The following is an 8,371-nucleotide window of genomic DNA, read 5'->3' on the forward strand; positions in this document are numbered from 1 at the left end:
AATTTCGTTTTTACGGGTTACCGATGGATATCGTGAGTGACCGAGATCCAAAGTTTACTAGTGACTTCTGGACGCAAGTCTTTAAGAAGTTAGAAACTACGTTGAGCATGAGCTCCACGGATCATCCTCAATCCGATGGACAGACAGAACGAGTAAATCAAATTATTGAGGACATGCTTCGAGCATACGTTGGTGCAAAACCAACAAAATGGGAACGTTACCTCCCAATTTTGGAGTTTGCTTATAACAGCTCCAAGCATACGTCGACGGGATATAGTCCTTTTATGTTGATGTATGGATTATAGCCACGAGCCCCGATTCATGTTAATATACATCATGATGAGTTGCGAAGTACGCAAAACTTTCTTCGGGATATGCAAGATATGTTGCATATTGCACGGGATAATATAAAAACAGCTCAGGATAGAGCGCGTTTTTATGCCGATCATCATAGGCAACCTCGTGTATTCAGCCCTGGACAGAAGGTATTTTTACGTGTACCTCACAATTCTAAGACATTGTCTACGGGTAAGTGCGCTAAGTTAGCCCCACGGTTTTGTGGACCTTTTACAGTCCTCAAACGCATTGGGTCATCAGCCTATCGTCTCGCTCTTCCCGATGGTGTCGGAATTCATCCAGTCTTTCATGTAAGTCGTCTAAAATAACTTCTAGGTTCTGGCGACAATACAGTTACAACTGAAACTCTGGTTACTTCTGAAGATTTATCTTCTAAACCACATGTACCAGAAAGAATTCTCGATGTTAAAACAAAAAAATTACGTACTAAGGAAATCCGAGAATTTAAAATAAAATGGATGGATAAATCAATCAAAGATGCCACATGGGAACGCGAAACGACACTAACAACTAACTTCCCTAACTTTCCATTGCAAGAGTGCAATGTTTTAAAGAGGGGGAGTATGTTACGGGCATGACCATATAATATCCCGTGGTGAGAATTGTCGTAGTATTCTATACACGTGGATAAGTGTGAGGGTTAAACAAAGAGTCTAAAGAAGGGGAGGATTACTTTTAATCCTCGGGATTGAGACAACCCATGAGGCCAAGTGTGAACATGGCTGGGGGCCTTGAGAATTACTATAAATAAGAGGCCTAGCTACCCTCATTTCATCATGCATTGACTACGTCGAGACTCTGTCCGTGAGTGGAACGACTCTTGTAGCAAGCGCGCTATCATCCAGGTACGACTCGACGCCAAGGCGGTGGTATGGGACGCCGATCGAGGCTCGAGTCCGTCTCGATCCCTTCGCTCGGGGGTGGTCGGGTGGATCGGCACCCTTCTTTCTCTCTTTTCTCTCTATTCTTTCTAGATCTATCATTGATATATCCTTATTTTATGCTTACTTTAGTACCTAATCTCTAATAATTAACTCATCAACGAATTGGTAAGCCAATTCAGGAGTTGTTACCGTGGTTTTAGTAGCAATAAATCTGGCCATTTTAGTCAGTCTGTCAACCACAACCCATATGGCATCATGACCTTTTTGGGTGCGAGGAAGGCTAACAATAAAATCCATGGATATACTTTCCCACTTATTATTGGGAATGTCCAAGGGATGTAAAAGTCCTGCGGCTTTAAGTCGCTCGGCTTTGTTAACCTGACATTGGTGACATTTAGTCACATAGCTATGTATGTCAGGACGCATCTTAGGCCAATAAAATTGAGTGGAGATGAGAACGAGTGTACGATGTATTCCAGGGTGCCCTGCTGAGGGTGCATCATGGCATTCAAAAAGAATTCTCTTTTTGACCTCAGGTAAATCTGGAACACAAACCTTCCCATTACGGTAGAGCAGACCGTTAGCAATGTGGAAGTATTCCTTCGAGGGTGTGGTGGTGTCTGTTCCAGACTCGACTCTTGCCCAGTATTTTGCAAAATAATTGTCATCAGGATACTTTCCTCGAAGGTGATCATAAAGATCTGATGTTATTTCAGTGAAGCTAAGCATGTTAACTTCACGGATGCGACTTAGTGCATCAGCGACAGTATTCATGGAACCTTTACGATATCGTATGGAAAAATCAAAGTTCTGGATGAGATCAGCCCATCGTGCCTTACGACCTTTCAGGTCTTGTTGGTCACAAAAATATTTCAAGGACTCGTGGTCCGTAGTTACCACAAAGCGATTTCCATAAAGATAATGGCGCCATGTTTTGAGCGCATGTATAACCGCAAATAATTCCTTTTCTTGAACGGTATACCGACATTGAGCAGAATCAAGTTTCTTACTCTCGAATGCTATTGGTTTACCATCTTGATACAAGACAGCACCTATAGCATAATCGCTTGCGTCGGTTTCAACCTCAAAAGGTTTTGAAGGATCGGGTAAAAGAAGTGAAGGAGCCTTGCATACCAAGTCCTTGAGTTCCTTAAAGGCGAGGTCTAGTGTAGCATTCCACACAATAGGTTTTGTAGACTTACGCGTTTGACCTTTTAGAAGATCAGTAAACGGCGTCGTCAATTGTGAGTAATTACGAAGAGATTTTCGCAAAAATCCGACAAAACCAAGGAATGATCGAACTTCTCGAATATTCCGAAGAGTGGGCCAAAGCTTGATTTTCTCGATGCGAGAAGGATCAATTTCAACTCCTCGTTCGGTTATGAGATGTCCAAGATAAGTAATTGATTTCTTGAAGAACTCACATTTTGAGATCTTCGCGTAAAATTGTTTGTCACGCAATATTTGTAAAACAAAGCGGACATGTCTAGCATGTTCTTGTAATGTACGGCTATAAACTAAAATATCATCTAAGAAGATAACGACAAATTTTCCAAGTTGTTCTCGGAAAATGTCATTCATTTCTTGTTGAAATGTAGCCGGAGCATTGGTCAAACCAAAAGGCATAACCAAAAACTCATAATGGCCGTAGCGCGTACGAAATGCTGTTTTAGGAACATCGTCCTCACTTATTCGTATTTGATGGTAGCCAGTACGGAGATCAAGTTTCGTAAAATACCGTGCTCCCTGGAGACGGTCAATTAGATCGTCAGCCCGGGGCAATGGGTACGAATTCTTGATCGTCACTTTATTCAAGCGTCGGTAATTAATACACATACGCCATGTGCCCTCTTTCTTTTTAACCAAGAGAACTGGTGCACCCCATGGAGATTTACTATAACGTATATAACCCATTCGTAAATAGTCCTTAAGTTGCTTAGCTACCTCATCCTCTTCAGATCGACTTAGGCGATACGGAGGTATACTAATGGGTGCAATGCCAGGTACAATATCTATACGATGGTCTATATTACGTTTAGGAGGTAAACCATCAGGTAGTTCACTCGGAAAAACATCACGAAAATCGTTTACGATTTCATCAAGTTGTTTTTGTTCAAAATATGTTAATTGACCCGAGACATTATCGATATTGTAAACGTGAATGTCCGGATCAAGTACACAATAAAATAACGTAGAACAAGACAACTCGGATATTGATGGACACGAGGAAACAATCGAGAGGGATTGTTTTGTTACACATTGAATAAAATGCGTACAATCGTTGAGTACAAAAGAAATGGAATGGCGAACCCAATCAATAAATAAAGAAGAGCTTTTATTATAAAACCAGGGATAACCCAGTATTACATCGGTGGTACTAAGATTCATTACATGGAAGTCTACTTCCTCTATATAGGTATCAATAGAAATTCCTAAAGAATGAATCGCCCCGTTGATGTGTTGTACTCTTCCATCAGCCAAGTGCACCGTGTAGGTGTGATCACTTACGGTGGGTTGGATTCCCCATATCTGTACCAAACAATCATTCACAAAATTGTGTGAGCTTCCCGAATCAAATAAAAATTGTACGGGAGATCAATTGATATACCCGTTTGCACGTAGTGTAAATCATTGGGACCCAATACATAATGAGGGAAAGAACATTCACAATTACTCAAATGATGTGTATAGACCTGAAGGACATTAGGAATCTGACCTTTATGGTCTGTAGCTTTAGGTTTGGCGTCGTGCTCTTTTCGTTGGAGCTTACGACATTGCTCTTTTGTATGACCCTTCTTTTTGCAGAATACGCAAAAAGGATGTTGTCGCTTATAATCGCGATCCATGAATTCGTTGGGTGTCTTGCGTTTCCCAGCGAATTGCGACTGCTTAGTCCCGGGCGCTTCGTTGGGTTTGTTATGGTCCTTCTTCGAAGTGCGTTGATAGCGAAGAACTATCTCAACGGCCTCTTCGAAGGATTTTGGATCCTTATCGTGCACTATCCAGTGATAGTCCGAATTGGGGATGCCATTGACAAAACAAGCTATTAACCAATTGTCCCCTTCTAGACCCGATTTTTGGATTTGGGTTCTAGCATGGTGGACATAGTCTTCTAGCGAGGAAAACTTCCTGCTAGAGAGGTTCATTAAAGCTTGTGCTGCCTCGGTTCGAGAGGGAGGTTGTAGAAATTGACCCTTGAAAACTGTGACAAAGTCTGTCCAGGTCTCGGGCAATCTCCCCAAAGTTCGGAGCCCACGCCACCAAGCGGCGGCCTTACCCCCTAGTTCTCGGCCGACATATGCAATCTTCGTACTATCTGGCGTGGGATAGAGCTCAAAATGAGACTCCCATCGGCCCAGCCACGTGCAGATTGCTTCTTCGGTTCTTTCCTTTTTATCTCCCGTAAATGGCTTTACGACAAATGATGGTTCACCCTGACGCTCATCAGGTCTATTAATCTCATTTTGGAGACTAATGACTCGTGCCTCGAGAGCACTTTGAGATTGCCGAAATTCGGTCAACTGCTGCGCGGTTGAACTAAGGAAATGTTGTACTTGTAAAATATACGCCTCAATGGACATTGTCCCAGGAGGATTTCCTTGAGGTCTTTCCGCTTGAGCGGAGGGCATCGGGTCGTTATTCTGAGCCATTGAATGATTATTTCTGGCAAAGAAATAAGATAAGGTCAGACAAATAGTCATAACATCTTGTCGTGGTGTAAACATATCATGGGCAAACATTAATCGATATCATGATCTCACGTCAATACCCCTCTAGACGTATGAGATGAGGTTCAAGATCAGGTTACTATGGTAACACAGAGGTGTTTTAAAAACCATGGGGGTGACAAATGAATGCCTTTCCCTGATCTCTATATCGATTTTTTTCATGGCGGCTCCCCGAGGCTCAACCATGTATGTTCGCGTCATGAATAGTTTATACACGAAAAAAATGTTAACAATAACTATGTTTCTGTGCCCACATATGTGGTTTCGGCTCTTTAAGTCCTATTACGAGGACCCCGAAGTGCACTTAGACCTAAAGTCTAAACATGTATTATAGTCATATGTATCAACGATGTTGTATGGTGTTGGTCATATTTGAACTCGAGACCTCGAGGACAAATACATTAAACACTTGAGCCAACCAAGTAGATTGCGCGTCTTGAATGTTTAATGTTTGAGGCGTATTCGAGATATGCGAGGCATTTGCCCCTATATGTTTTTTTTAAAAGAAACATATAGGTCAAGTGGCCTTATTTCTCCCTCATTTATTACCCACTATGGTTGTACGCTACCTAACCTCAAGCCTCGTAATTACGATGGCATATGCCAAAGTGTAACCTAATGGTCAAGCCGAATGAGCCCTTGTGTCTTCGTAGGCTCATGTGGCCCATCACATGGTCACGTCATTACGAATGCCACTCGTAAGAACGAGCTCATGGTGGCATCGTATCCATGTAACGAGGGGAGATGTTGGATACGTGTGTCATTAGAGCGACCCTACTTGATGTGGATCAAGCCTGACGTATTCAACATCATTTTGGCTATACGAGGTTCGTTACGTAACGAAATATCAAAGTGACCAACGGGAATTTCAACAATAAAAATTGTTGATAAAAGGGATGGTGACAACGCCATTCTCACAAAAATGTGAGGACGGCCACCAAAATCCTCTCCCCAATTAGGAAAACATTTGATATGAATCACGTAATCTAAAATATACACATATGTCAATATATCACATATATACGATCAGAGACGTATATAAGTGACCACATATGCGTATACTAAATGAATCATTTTTTTTATATAGCCAACAATGATGTATTCGGGATACGTAATCAAGGCATATACCTCTACGCACACGAAACATCCGAAAATAAGGTTAAGCGTAATTCGCAATTGAGGTATTGACCTCTTACGCATACCAAACCCAACGCATATCATTTCGAACGAATCGAGGTATTGACCTCGTACGCGAACGTAACATATGTTCGTGAACGTAATACGCAATTGAGGTAGTAACCTCGTACGCATACGACACTCATCACATATGATTTATATGTCAAACGATAACCAATTAAATACCACTTCAACATCATTGAATATATGAAAAAAAAACTACATATTAAGTATACACATGTATAGAAGGGAGAAGAAAAATTAGATAAAAAAAATTAAGGAAAATTTACCGAAGTTCTTTCGCTAATCCTTGTCTGCATGAAGGCGACCGCACAACGATCAATCGCCATCCCACGCGAAGACAAAAAGAAAACCAAAAGAAACGTTAGTACATATGCTCTGATACCAATTATTAGAGATTAGGTACTAAAGTAAGCATAAAATAAGGATATATCAATGATAGATCTAGAAAGAATAGAGAGAAAAGAGAGAAAGAAGGGTGCCGATCCACCCGACCACCCCCGAGCGAAGGGATCGAGACGGACTCGAGCCTCGATCGGCGTCCCATACCACCGCCTTGGCGTCGAGTCGTACCTGGATGATAGCGCGCTTGCTACAAGAGTCGTTCCACTCACGGACAGAGTCTCGACGTAGTCAATGCATGATGAAATGAGGGTAGCTAGGCCTCTTATTTATAGTAATTCTCAAGGCCCCCAGCCATGTTCACACTTGGCCTCATGGGTTGTCTCAATCCCGAGGATTAAAAGTAATCCTCCCCTTCTTTAGACTCTTTGTTTAACCCTCACACTTATCCACGTGTATAGAATACTACGACAATTCTCACCACGGGATATTATATGGTCATGCCCGTAACACTTTCCATAGTAGAAGCAAGTGGGCCTCCCCCTTGACTTTGACCTCGTCCCCAATTTTGTCCCGGTTATGGGGACTCCGATTCTGGCCTCTTCCCCGGTTATTGTCGTCTTCTGTAACCAAAACCTTCGGATCGTTTCCGGATTCCCAGTCCTTCTGGCGTTGTCCAAAGTGACAACTAGCATCTCCCAACTATCCGGGAGGGAACCGAGGAGCAGCAACGTGAGTACCTCATCGGCTAGAGGTAATTCCAACGAGGTTGTTTGGTTTATAAGCCCATGGAAGGCATTCATGTGCTCCGCCATACTGGAGCCGTCTTGATATCTGAGTCTCACCAGCTTTCGGAATACCGAAACTTGATTTACGACATTCTTGTTCTGAATCATGATGCATATGTTCTCTCAAAGTTCGTGATCCTTCTTCTCCTCATTGAAGTTGTTGTACAAGATCATGTCGATAAAGGATTGGATGTAGATTGTTGTCTTCATGTGCATTATCTCCCAAGTTGGAGCATCTATTTTGTCTGGTCTTGCATATCTAATTTGTACCGGTAGCCAGAGATATTTGACCACCAACATGTCCCTCATCTTCGACTTCCATATTGGGTAGTTGGCACCGGTGAGCTTGAACATGTTGCAGAATGGATCTTCCATATTCTTTTTTTTTTTTTTTTGCCAAAAAAAGATACTACATTAGTATTAGAAAACCGCCATAAGGCTAAACATACAAGCTATACCGATCCCTTATATTTTTCTCCAGATTGATAGTAATAGTGCTCGGCCACAACCGAGTCTCAAACACACGATGGAAGAAATAAACAAAAAGTAGCAATGCACTTGACAAGATAGAAGAGACGACACCATATGTTATCGTGGAAAACCCTAATTGGGAAAAAACCACGGGAGTTCTCTAACTCCAAACAGGATCACTATAGAGGAGGGGTACGAACAATGTGTTTCAGAGTAAACAACCTCAAGCTCTGTCTTCGCCAATAGGCGGTTACAATAGAAACTGCTTTCTATCTATCTATCTATCTATCTCTCTATACAACACACACACAATAATAATACCAACAACTCATTGGACATAGTTGCCCTAGTTATATTTATACTCATATAACTTTAGGACTATTTACAAGTGTGACCTCAACGGTCACGTTCGAACATATTTACTAATATGTTCCTATTTGCTGGTTCATACCGGATCCGACATGACTCCTTCTAGGTCCATCCGATCCAGTTTCTGGATCACTCCGATCTGCTTCGTTCTTCTCCGGCTTCCCCGATCCCCATCCGGAGGGACCGATATCTTAACAATGTGGACCTCATGTCTGAACCTAGGCCTTATGTTACC

The 8,371-nt window shown here is 42.1% G+C and overlaps 1 long non-coding RNA gene across 1 annotated transcript; it reads right to left on the reverse strand.

The window, feature by feature from the left end:
• Nucleotides 1-4,846: 4,846 nt before the first annotated feature.
• On the reverse strand, nt 4,847-6,982 carry LOC147854152 (uncharacterized). Its single transcript, XR_015531206.1, has 3 exons — nt 6,740-6,982; nt 6,436-6,459; nt 4,847-4,904 (listed from the first exon to the last, which is right to left on the reverse strand). It is a non-coding gene; the product is annotated as an uncharacterized LOC147854152 (long non-coding RNA).
• Nucleotides 6,983-8,371: the final 1,389 nt, after the last annotated feature.

Source organism: Azolla caroliniana, unplaced genomic scaffold, assembly GCF_043228905.1.
Source record: "Azolla caroliniana isolate FFs.n. ecotype wild unplaced genomic scaffold, voAzoCaro1.0.p SCAF_16, whole genome shotgun sequence".
Classification (NCBI taxonomy): domain Eukaryota; kingdom Viridiplantae; phylum Streptophyta; class Polypodiopsida; order Salviniales; family Salviniaceae; genus Azolla; species Azolla caroliniana.